Source organism: Odontomachus brunneus, unplaced genomic scaffold, assembly GCF_010583005.1.
Source record: "Odontomachus brunneus isolate Ranch 3 - 2012 unplaced genomic scaffold, Obru_v1 Obru_scaffold_056, whole genome shotgun sequence".
NCBI classification, from domain to species: Eukaryota; Metazoa; Arthropoda; class Insecta; order Hymenoptera; family Formicidae; genus Odontomachus; species Odontomachus brunneus.
The window spans coordinates 1787104-1800799 of NW_022639506.1; the positions used below are offsets into that span (position 1 = coordinate 1787104).

The following is a 13696-nucleotide window of genomic DNA, read 5'->3' on the forward strand; positions in this document are numbered from 1 at the left end:
TATATATATATATATATATATATATATATATATATATATATATATATATATATATATATATATATAAATATATATATACATTTTGAATATTCGGACGTTGCAATAAGTACAATAGAAATACGATGCCATCTTGAAAAATATCCGTGAACTAATTTTTTGCTCTACTTTATCATAGTTGTCGGAAGACCTAACCGCATGTAATCATAAACTTTCTGCAAGCTTTTCGTATCTTTTTTGGCATCGAAATTAAATTCTGAAAGTGCGATAGTGATCTTTGAAATTTTTCTGATTGGAGCATCTACAGTTTTGGTATGTACAACCTGCAGAATATTTATATTAAACAAATATTGCACTAACTGACAGTTCAAAATTTAAATTTACATATTTAAAAATAAACATATTTAAATATAAACATATTTTTTTCGTTTTCGCCACGTATTGAGCAATGCTCCAATTTATTTTGCATGCACTTTTGTTGCGTAAAAGCGTAATTTTGTGCAAGCAACAAAACGTAAACTTTGCAAAAATTGGTCAGTGTTATGTCGGTAAAGATTTCATGTCCTTCATCTCCTTAAAGTCTAATAAAATTTAGTATAAGTTAAAATATGGTAAAATAATCTCTAAATTAGGAACTCGATTGTCTAATGGGGAAATTAATTTATAGATGGATATTTATAGGGGAAGTTAATTTTATAGATATATCCTTCATAAAATATTATTATATACATACTTCACCAAATCAAATATATCATGGACAAAATTATAAACTCTTATAAAAAATCTCCCCATATTAGGCAACTTTACTCTATATATCTTTTTCCTTGTATATAATTAAAGATGTCTATAAATTTTTCTTATTAATTTTATCGCTAAAATTTAAAGGTTGTACATTATAAGACAAGCCACGTAATTTTGATGCGAAATCTCTGAAGTTCCAGCCGAGATGTCCTTTTTAGTAATTCATTAAGTGTTCGACGTTATCATCTTCAATTATGATGCATTTAATAGCTGTTCCTGGATATTACGTCCGTAATGATGTACGGGAAAAGCTCGGGCCCTTAACATTTACGTTAGTAAATAAATATCGATCTTTTAGACACTCGGCGACAAAATCAAGAATCTAATTGTGAACTTTCCTGGCATTAATAATTGTAAAAATGTGGAAAAATTATCCTATCAACTAGAGCTCTCTCTCTCTCTCTCTCTCTCTCTCTCTCTCTCTCTTCTCTTCTCTTTACAATACACAATCTCAAATACATCACGAAACGAAGAACATCGACGAAACGTAGTATCGAATTTGTGCTCAATGTAACAAAGCGTTTTCACAAATACATGCGTACAACGGGTTCCACGATTTTTCCACATCATTTGTATAATAGCAAACAGAAAGGATCATTTACATACGAGCGCTCTCTTTTCCTTTCCCCCTCTTTCTCTCTTTTTCTTTCTCACTCACTCACTCTCGTATGACCGACCGTCCCAAATTCCGACCCCTTTGACTCAGATTCGCCATTCTATTGAGATGCACATGTTTTTGCATCCAAGTACAGCGCGGCGAGCCGCGCTCTCCTCGTAACAAAAGCGACGAACCGAATCTGGAAAACATTGTTGTCCGATAGTCCGACTGCTGCAACTAGTTTTCCGCTGAAATTTTCTCGCAGTCTGTTTGGCCGATGGCATCGGCAGCAGCGGTTTATAGTCGTGCACGTCGCTTCCGTTCTGCCAGCAAGTACCCTTGAGCGTCGTGAGAAGTCCGACAGGACGAGAGAGCGTATGATTCTCATAAATATATCATAGTAGAAGCTTTCGTATGCGCGATATTATCGATTAGAAATTTATCACATGGTCCTGATTAGATTAAACTTAATCAACTTGAATAAAAGTTATCTGGTTTATACAAGATGATATATTATCAGATTCTGTTAAGTCATGTAACGCAATATAACAACCAGAACCTCATGAACTCAAGAAGTAAATATTAAAAAAACATTCTTTTGCAAGAATAAGTCGCCTTCAAAGGCTTCAAAAGCCTTAAAATGGCTTTGGTAAAAAGATATAAAACTCAAGATTCCTATGTACCTATAATTCTATTATAATATTATAACGGTATTATATTAGAAGTCAGCACAAATAAGATAAATTAGGTAGGTAACTAACTATATAACTGTAGACAGATAAATAATAAAAACAGCCATAATGTTGATTCAACTCGTCAAGTTTTTACATCAATTTCTAATATCGTTAGAATATATTAAGATAGGATTGAAAATAGGAATATCGAGATTAAATTATTTCATGCTTTTTAAGACTTTTTCTGAAGGCAGTTAATTTTTATTAAAAAAGTTCTTTATTTCGCACTTTTTAATTATTTTATAGAAGTTTGTTTCTGTTATAAAAATAAAAATTTTTCTTATATCTCTAAATATTCTCAGATTTTGAAAAAAGCAATAAGATTATCCAGATTACTTGGGCAAACTCAAATAATGACACTAATTTTAAAACTATGCAGACTACACACTGAAGTTACAAAAAGTTTCATCTACACCTGACATTTATAAATTAAAATTTATACTTAGACAACATAGTTAAAATATGATTCATTGCGAAACAAATGTTCATGAATAGCAATTATTAAAAAAAAAACTTAGATTTTAAGAAAAGCGTTTTGGGGTATATTTGTGCAATATTAACAGAAAGTCACATTCCTTATCAGCTTATTTGGTGCATGCGTTCTAACCTACAAGTTTTATATATAAAAGTTGGAGTTACATCTCACAGATAGAATAATTTACAGTCTAATGTATTATATAGAAGTCTATACATAAAAGTGCGCAGTCTATTCTATAAGTCTATGTATGGCGCGGACGAATCGAGTCGAGTTTCGAGCTCCGCGAAGATTCGACGGCAACGCGACTGATACCAACTCCATCAACGCTCATCGTTTGTGGTTGACGCACCTGGTGAATCTCGGTCAGCTGCGCGTCTCGGTATACCGCGATAAATTATCAATCGCACCACTATCGCGTTCGCTTTGGCCTAATAACCTGTTGGTGGTCGTGGTCGAGCAAAGATGACTATTAATTTTCAAAACGAACGAGAAGGAGTGCAGTCAAGCGTCCATAGCTTTTGCCTAACTTTGAGGCCTACGATTATGATAATTTTTTTGCATACAATTTAAGCTCACATCAATTCAAAATATGTAACTCCCTAATCTAAGCTTAGATTAGGTTCTGTATTGATGATTTCCACGATTCCGATCTGCTATATATTGTCTGACAATCAATTTATTTTATTGATAAAGTCTGTATTAGTGTTGTTTGGCGGCAAACAATAAACATGCGCGCATGTCAAATAAAGATAAATATTAGCTGCCACTGCCAGCTTTATTTACATGACACCATTTGTTGAAATCGGGACTCTTTTGGACCATTTTTCGGCAGAACGAAAAGAGGCTCAGATTACAGAGTTATATATTTGAAATCGACTTGATGTAAGCTTCAATTGTCTACAAAAGAAGTTATCATTACCGAAGACCCCAAAATCGGAACTAGGTTTTCTTTAATGTTTCTTTTTCTTTTAGTCATAGTAGAAATAATCGAGGAAAATCATTACATTAACACTTTTGCAATTCAATAAAGTTAAGAAAGTTATAATGAAAAACAAAATACAAATAGATGTTTTTAAGGACGATAATATTTGGAAAATCAATCTGTGTAAATTTCACTTATGTTTAGAGTTCTATGATTAATAATAAGAATTACTAATAATTAGGATGTTATTAGTAATTAGAACCTGACAACATCATCATGTACAAACTAGATAACTAATTGAGATCAACCTTGTCAAAATTATGGAATAAATTCCTAGTCGTAACGAGAGATCGTCAATTTCGAGTCAAAGTTTATTCCGCGGTTGGCGTATAAAAGCTATTGTGCAATTGTTCAAGTTGTTGTCGAAGACGCGTCTTTTCTCTCTCTCTCTTTCTCTTTTTTACGAATGTCTCCTTTACGATGTTTACGAAATGTTTTGCCAAATTTCTTAATTATTTGCTAGTGCGCGATATTATCAAACTATATGCAGCTATAAACTCCGACTTTTTTGGATAGCATTTACAAGTATAATGATAACTATTTTTATTTCTCACATGTTCTTCCAGTTGATAAAGTGCGATGTATCTCTTCTTTCTCTTCCAAGGGATATGATCAGCTTACACTCAAATACTTTAAGCTATGTTTACCAGTCATATTACTTTTTTTCTTGTCGATCCTTTTAATTTATTTTATGTTTTCTATTTTTTCCCACGCAATGGAAACGATCTCTAATATTATCTATAAAAAAGGTTCGTAATCCTTTACTTTCTAATCATTATCGGCCAATATCAATTCTGTATACACTATCAAAAGTATTAGAAAAATTATTTATCCGCAATTACGTACGTTTTTTTATTTTTGTGATCTTGATCCTTATCAAACTGGATTTTGTGTGGAGATGATATATAAACTGTTTTACTTAAGACCATAGATGACGTACGACGCGTTTGTGATGGCAGAATGGTTACGCTCTTACACTAAAAAATTTATTTAGTTGAGTTAACTAAAATTTGGTTAAAATATGGTCGAACAAATGTTTTGGTTGTGAGGACCAAAATTTCGTTCTTTCTATCAAAGATTTGATTCTCTGAAACTAAATCTGTTTCATTTTTGTTTCAAAGAATCAAACAAAAGGTTTGATTCTTTGAAACTTTTAGTTCAAAATACCAAATATTGGTTCCTATAACCTTTGTTCCACCTTATTTTAACAAAATTTTGGTTAACTCAACTAAATCAGTTTTTCAGTATAGTATATTGTTTGACTTTAGTAGAGCATTTGATACAGTCGATCACACGTTATTTATCGCTTAAATTTTTTGGTTTTTCTATTCCACGTTTGCTAACTTCCGTTTTTCGTTTACTATCAGAGCGTTACCAACTGCGTGGCCCGGATGGTACACTTTCTTCGTGATTATCGAGGACCTCGAGAGTGTCATATAGCGTTTCTGACCCGGGAATTCTCGATCTCGATTTCCCGGGAAATTTGTCAAATTTAATCCCGGGAAAAAAATCAGTCGAGAAATCGAGAAATCAAGAAATTTGTGAAAAAACATAATAAATAGATAATTAACGCGCAAACAATGACTACATTCGCTTTGGTGCTTAGTGTTTTAAGTATCACTTTATCTTTGTTGTTTATCAAATATTAAACTAGGACAAGTGATGCTTATGCTTATGTTGGTCGGTGTTCGTTTAACCCGAGAGTGGAATCGTTAACGGGACCAACTTAAGGGGCGCGTACCGGTCATTTCGACCGAAATATATTTAAGCACATATATGTATAATAATTGAGTAATAATTAATAAATTACCAATTCAATTATTAAAAGAAACATAATAATTGAAGGAAATAATTTTATTATGTCACTATTTCTTCTTTTTGTCCTCTTTTTTTCTCTTTGCCATTTCTATATCTAATATGTTTAAGAAACATATTAAACTTATTATACATATGTGAATATATTAAAAATAAAATTATAATATTTTTATTTTAACTGCATTGATACAATGCAGTTATTAATGTCTCATATACGTACTCAGAATCCTCCGAATCACTAATTGTTTCTTCTGTTTTATATCCTTCTAAATAATTCTTTCTAGATGGCTTACTCATGTTTACACGTTTATAATTGTAATATTCGAGACACTAGAGAAAACCGTCCGCCCAACTATGATGTCGAAAACGTTATATCAGTTGTATCGATTTTATATTAATATATCATTAAGTAACATGTTACTTTGTAAAATTAAACTTAATTTTATTTTTGTTAAACTGAAAATAAAAATTAATTGATGCAATAAAAGACTAATTTATGTTACATTTATGTAAATATATAGGCAAAATAATTAATAAATAATTAATAATATATAGGCAAAATAATAAGGCAAATAATGTCAAATTATCAATAAAAAAAATTTATTTAAACAATTAATGTGTATTTTAATTTATTACTTTCTTTGAATTTCATGTTTCACAGATCGTTATCGTATTTTTCACAGATTTTTTTATATTTTCGATTTTCCGGGAATTCCCGAGAACAGACACACGGGAATTCTCGAGTCCCGAGAAATTAAAAAGGTCGGGAAATCAGAAACCCTAGTGTCATAGAATAGCAACAGTATTAGGACACTGTTGCTATTTATTAACGATTCTTTATTTATTAACGATCTCCCTTCGGTTCTATGTCACTCAAAATATATTTTATATGTGGATGATCTGCAAATTTATCTGCACTGCTCACCGACTGCACTGCATGGTGGAATTGCTCGTATTTCTTCTGATATTGAGGCAGTGAATGACTGGGCAGCGTAAAATGAGCTTATGTTAAATGTCAATAAAACTAAGGCAATATGTATTGCAAGTGACAGATATATCGAACACATCGAATTATATATCAGACGAATTGAATATTATCAGAATAAGATCCATACGTTGCGGTATCACTAATATCCCTTTTATAAAATTAATGAAGACACTGAGTGTCACCCCATCACACTTAACGTATTATGGTTTGAACATATAAATAGTATATACTTCAAGGTGCATCGGAGTCTCTTTCAACTTAAACTGCACAAGGTATAGATCAGTGCTAGCCTAGTCACATTCCTCATTCTCCTTCAATTTGATTACTGTTGCATATTTTGAGAGTTGGGAGGTAACTCGTTACTTGTAACGAAGTTACAGTTACATTTTTTCGGTAATTTAACTGTAATTTAACTTAGTTACTTTTTTCCCACCTGTAACTGTAACTTAACTTAGTTACTTATTTTTAGTAACTTGTAACTTTTTTAACAGTTACTTTAATAGTTACTTGTGAAACGTAAAATAAAATTAAAATTATATAGTAATTGTATATTAATTTAATAAATTTATCCACGTACTTATGGAGCATGTGATTAAATTCTTTTATCTCTACAAGACTATTATTAAATTTATAATTAATAAGTACAGATTAAATACAGATATTATTATTAATAAGTACAGATTTGAAATTTGTTAAGTGCATAGACCAATTAATGTGATAGATATTAATTATAAAATTCTATTCTTACATTTTAGTAAAGCTTAAAATGTAAGATTTTTGTATTTACAATAATAATTTACAATCATTTCAAGAAAGTACTTAAAACTTAAAACTAACAACTCGTTACTTTTTACGTAACTGTAACTATAAAGAGTTACTTTTCATAGCCAGTAAGTTGTAACTGTAACTAATTACATTTTCAGCAAGGGGAACTGTAACTGTAACTAGTTACTTATAAAAAATAACTTTCCCAACCCTGCATATTTTATAATATACTCACAGATGTATTTAATACAAAATCATAAAAAGCTTTTAATTCCTGTCTTCATTACATATGATCACTTAGAAGAGACCAACAATTACTCCTATTCGCATTTAGGATAATTGGTTGTCTCTTGAATATTGGAGACTTTACCATATTTATAGCGCATTATTATATATATATATATATATATATATATATATATATACACACACACATATATACATATATATATATATATATATATATATATATATATATATATATATATATATATATATACGAAGGTCAAATTAAATTTTTTAAATTGGACCCCCCACTTTTTATTACATATTCTTATAGCTTATTTCAAGGGCTTTCCAAAAATCTATAATAAAATGTTTTTTTATTAGGCATTTTTGGAGTTATGAGGCTTGAAAGGATTTTGGTCTTTAACTGTTTCTGTTTCGTAAAAACGTATCACTGTCTTCTGAACGGTGCATTTAGAAATAAAATTGCGATCAGGATATGCAGCATTGAATGTGTAGATCAGTTACTTCTTCGTATGATCTAATATGGTCTCCAAATTTTCGATAAAGAAACAGCATTATCTTTTCTTTATCAGTTAACATTTTTAAAAAAGAAATTTGAAATTGTAGTTGGAAAAAGAAAGGGAAAAGACAAAGAGTAAGATGCGAGAGAGCACGACTTGTTTTTAAAATACAAAGATCGAGAAGCGTTATCGTGAAACGCGAGTATGCGGGAGTTTTGACTGAGTACGTGTGATATTACGTCGTGAATGAATAACCGCGTTCGATGCGAGCGAATGAACAACTAGGCTGGGAGCCTAAAAAACATAAACACAGGAGAAAAACAAGTAATAACTTTGTTTTTCGTGTCTCGAGCTAGACGATATGACCGGCTTAGTTGTTCATTACTTATTATCGTGCCACTACTTATTACAGCTACGCGTTTCTAAAAACAGACTCGTTATTCCCAACATAAAACCAAAATTTATAAACGATCATTTGCGCTACAAACTGCTTATCTAAGGAATTCTCTGCTCGAGAAGCTAATTAATCTCATTACTAGTAACATCTCGTTACTAGTTTTAAGCGTTTCTTACACACTTTTTCTTTAATCCAAGAAAAATAAGCTGTGGATATCTCTAATCCCAACATTCTAACTTAAAATTGTATTTATGTTCGTTAATTGTTTTTTCACCATGTATATTATTTATATTTGCTAATTAATTATACTAAATATATGTTTGTTTATGTTTCTTTTTCTTACTTTCTGCTATATTCTCTTAATTTATTTAACTGGACTCATATTATTACTATTACTTAATTTTTGCGTACGCTAAGGTATTTCCGTTACAATCATTTCATAATTACATTAATCTTTTTAATCTATCGTTAATATTGCCTTCTATGTGAGTTCTTTATGGGGATATCCTATTATATATCTCATTTCTCCTATCTTATTGCTATTGTCTAAATGTAAATACTACGTTTATGGCATTATTGCTTCTTCCTGTTTGCATGTCTTAGCACTAATTTGTAGCCGTTTATGTTTCTGCCTTGTAAACCTTAAGGGATACTTAAACCCCATGGGTCTTATAATAAACTACTCTCTCTCTCCTTTTGTCTTTTCAACAATCGCGGACGAAACTCGGCGTTCGCGCTCGTTATGCTCCTAGTAAAAGAGTGTACCATGGTATCGTGTATCTAAATATTCTCGGAACGAGAGTTTGTCTTGTTGATTATGTGTAGAAAGTCCTGCTTTCCGATTACATCAGCGTAAGACGAGAAACGATACGGATAACTCCGGGAAGAATGACGAGTGAAGGTGTTGCGCGCAACAGTCGTTCAAGGACGACTTAAATCGACACTTCTCTTTCATTGACGCGACGAATATAAGGAATGGAGAATATATTTTACGTGTTTATCGATATTTTCATATATAGAACGGGAGACACAGAGAGGCAGGAGACAGAGAGGTCAGAACGTGTCGGCTTAAATTTCTCACGCGCACGTCGCGTCCGACAAATTGCAAAATAAACACGGATATTGAAAGTACGTTTCGGGGCAACTGTACATCGCGTTATTAATTATAGCGTACAATATTGATCTCCATAATGCTCGTATCTCGTGTATTACGTATTTCATATACAGGATATATAAAAAGGATCAGGATATCTCGAAAAAATAAAATTCTTAATGTTAATTGAGGTTCTTAGATGTTAAATCAACGTACTAAAAGATGGGTCAATAAGAATCTAAGCATAGATGGAATAGTGCTATTTTAAAAAGTCCACAACTTTTTCATTGTTACTAATTTATTTTAAATATTAATGTATGGTTGGTTCCATATACTAATATTTAAAGTAAATTAGTGCTTAGGTTCGAAAAAATGTTTTATGAGAAAATATTTTAGATAAAAGTGATAAGGTTTGAACTTTGAGCGGACATGGCTCCGATAGGACGGTGCAGGATCGCATTTTGCTAGGAACGTTTATAATTATTTAAGTTTCTCCTATTCGATGAATAGGCAGAAAAATAGTGGCTACCTCGATCGCTTGATTTATCACTTTATGCGGGGTTATTTAAAAAGTAGAGTATATAAGACGAAATTACAAGATCTGGATGATCTTCGACGTCGAAACCTTGAAGAAACTGCGTTTATTCCTAATGGTTACATCAGAAATGCCGTGTCATCTTTTTATGATCGAATAGCATTTCGTCGAATAATGGCAATTTGAACAATTATTATGGTACTTAAAAATCTAAAGTGGGTAAAATTATAGTGTTGTGAAAAGCTTTCAAAAAGATCTATAAAAAAATACAATAAAAAATAAGGAGTTCCGTTTAGAAAATACAAAATGATCTTGCTTTGACTGTAGCGACGTCACGAGGTTAAACTGATCAGTAAATAGATCTTATATTTACTGATATCAATAAATAGATATTTTTAAACCTTACAACTTCCGTCTACAACATTTTTGTATAAAATTGATATTTTTTGAGGTACCATGACCAGGATCATGACTTTTTTTATACACCCTGTATCCCGGTAACCTGACTACTTTTCCACGGACTAGCCGTTGGACAATCGTTTTATTCCGATCGTTTTATATTGCGCGCGTACTCTCTCCTTCCTCCCACCCTCACCCCTCTCTCTCTCTCTCTCTCTCTCTCTCTCTCTCTCTCACTATTCTCTAGTTTTATTAAATTCTGTAACATATACGTTGCTCACTGCGCCATCCTGTGAAACAAATTTCTGTTGTACACAATCGCGCATGCAACGCGGTTCCGGATTCGCATATTGATTTATTTCTACCTGCAGGGTAAACCGCATTAATGATACAATATAATAATCTGAGGTTAATAATTTTCGAGCGTTTATTTGTCGGTGCGCAAGACGATTCCGATAGTCGATTTTGCTCAGAGATACTTGATTTGCAGGTAACTTTGCTTAATTTCTCGATGAATTCCTTCTCGTATGCGTCGGTCACAAGATTATCGTCACATACGCGATATTGCTAGTTATTTCTATAGAATTATACAGTTGTAGTTTCTATGAGTATCTATAGTAGAGTTTCAATAGTAGAGTTTCTATAGTATATTACAGTTTCTATGAGTTAGTGACTTAAGGAGCATTTATAACTTTAATGTCACTTCCTAATATTAAAGAAATTTTCTAGTCCTTGAGTTTTTGAGGTTCATTTTAAGATAATCCCCTTGGAATTTCTTTTTACAATAAAACAATAATGTCGGACTCTCCGACAGATTTCGCCAATTCGAACAGTCTAAAATAAAAAAAATTTAAGTTTTTATAAACAGTACACTTCTGTTTATCGGGAATTATAAAGAAATTTCACAATTGTTTTCAACATGAATTTGAAACAAAGATATTGAAATATCAATTCTTTTTGCGTTATATATATAGTTGAAAAAATACAAAAAATTAGTAATTGGTGGTTCGTACGACAGCGATATATTTTTTAAATAAGAGTAAAAGTGTTTTAAGAAGATCGAATAAGAAATTTTCTGCCAATCCATTGGACAAGTTCGAAACAAGTGTTTCGAGGAAAATGCGTTTAAAGATTTTCTAATAGTTTTTTGCTGGAAAACATCAAAATTTTAGAACAATTCGTGGGCAATAAAGGAAGGAGATCTTTCTCTTCTTAAATAATATTTTGAAAGGTCTTTTATTCCCGAGCGGTAATTCGGTCCTCTTTAGTAGAAGTGGAGGTGTAATATTTTAAACCTAAAGTATAAAAATGCGTTGTGTCGACAATAATACCCATGACTTTCATAATATAAAATATTCATGATAAAGTATTCATGAAATCATCATTAAATATGTTTGTGGCCACATAAATTGCAGTTTCTATCATCACTTTACCGGAATACATGTGCTTTTAAGCAAAAGTTCAAATTAATGAATTCAGTGATTCGTTATTGTTTTAAATATTTGCTTCAAGACATTTTTTCAATAAATTGTCTGAAGATAAGTCTTCGTAATCGGGTATTAAACAACTTTTTTATCGAATGGTATATCATGAATGAATAAGTTCAATGTTCCATTGACCTTGGCTTGCCTTTATTTAGCTATTAGGATACGAATAATAATATTGGTGTTGAGAATTTTCGTCTGAGGAGCTTTTATGAAAATATATTGCCCAAATATAACTTTTTTTCATTTCTTCAATGTCATATATGTTTCATCCGATAGCTAAGCTATCGGATGAGTTGTTAAGTTCCCAATTACTTTTGCAGGCATCCTCCTTACATCTTTTCTACCAAGACCTTTGTCTTTTTTTTCATAGTGCTAATATTTGAATTAACTTCAAATGTCAACAGCTAACGAACTCTTATTTTTCAAAATATGCTCTGAACAGTCATATAGCATACACTATTTTAAGCGTTCAAGCAGTCTCCTTTAAATACTTTAAAGGTTTATTCTTAGGATTATAAGAAATAAAAAACTGCAAAAAATTCGATTTTTTGTTACCTGGAGATCAGAAAATCCTCTTAACGGTATTATATGCTAGATGTATATATGTGTGTGTGTGTGTGTGTGTATGCTTGCGAGTGCCTATACACGTACAGTCTGTAAGTGCAATAATGAATACGGTGCAAATTCAGTAATTGAAGTTAACTGTTCAAAGTCGCGATCATTAATTATATCGGTGGAGAGGCCGATAATGATTTTGACCCAATTAATCGCCGGCGTGGGGTGATTTGCAGCGCGCGTTGCATCAGCAGAAAAAGACGTGGACGTTTAGCGCAACGCGTAAAAATAAATGGGGCGTTTGCATTCGCAATTACAGAGGCCACGGCCCGCACACTCTTGTTACCAAATAAACATTGATATTAATTACTCTTTCTGAAATAACATTTATACGTGCATGCGCATACGTGAATCAACGCAAATGTTATTAAACGCTTAACGGTTCAGTTAGACAAAAATTATAACGAGCGCGAGAACATCAAAGTTAATAATTTATCGAGTAATTGTATTCGACACAATAATATCGCATATTCATGGAATTGGCATTTCATTAGATTGACATTTTATTAGTGAGCGCACTCCAGAGGGTGCGATGAAATACTATCAATTATGCTGAGCCTACTCTATCCAATTCGTATCGGTAAGGCTCATAAAAAGCGTTCCTCGGGGAATTGTCATGTGAATATAAGGGAAAATATTTCTTCCGCGTCGCGCGGATAGTGAGACTGTTACGTTTATTACAATCCATACACACTGCAATATCTACGTGAGAAATTGAGGAGAAACTTAAAGGATCGTACTAACCTGAGGTGCTGAAAAGAAACGTCAGAAAGCGCTAATTTTGTTAACGCAACTAAAAAATATGAATAAATTTCTTTACTTACAATGTTTAGTACGTGGTTTCATGGAAATTTTATGAAAATAATTTTAAAAAATATTAAAAAATAATCGAATTATATATATATATATATATATATATATATATATATATAAAATGTCCTGCCAAGCTTCTTTGTTAAAACACGCACTAATGTACGTTATCTCAAAAACTCATTGTCTGATTTATTTCTACTTTTGTACACATATTCTTATCAAAATTATCTAGGATGTGCATCACATAATATTTTTTTTTAGATACGATTAACAATTCTTTTATCGATTAATTATTTTTTTATAGTAAATGTTTAAAGTTAACTTTTTGATCTAATTTAAAAGATGCACATCTAATTTAAGAGATACACAGATAATAGAAAGACATATATAAGCGTTATGAATATATATATATATATATATATATATATATATATATATATATATATATAT

At 31.5% G+C, this 13696-nt stretch overlaps 1 protein-coding gene across 3 annotated transcripts in view; it reads left to right on the forward strand.

The window, feature by feature from the left end:
* Positions 1-13696, forward strand: part of LOC116845687 (abl interactor 1-like) — a 556408-nt gene that overhangs the window by 349858 nt on the left and 192854 nt on the right. The window contains exon 2 of one of the 3 annotated variants that reach the window (XM_032818690.1): positions 176-309. The exons of the other annotated variants lie outside the window; for them this stretch is intronic. The gene's annotated coding sequence lies outside the window, so the exon portion shown is untranslated. The remainder of the gene's footprint in view (positions 1-175; positions 310-13696) is intronic. 3 annotated transcript variants of the gene reach the window in all.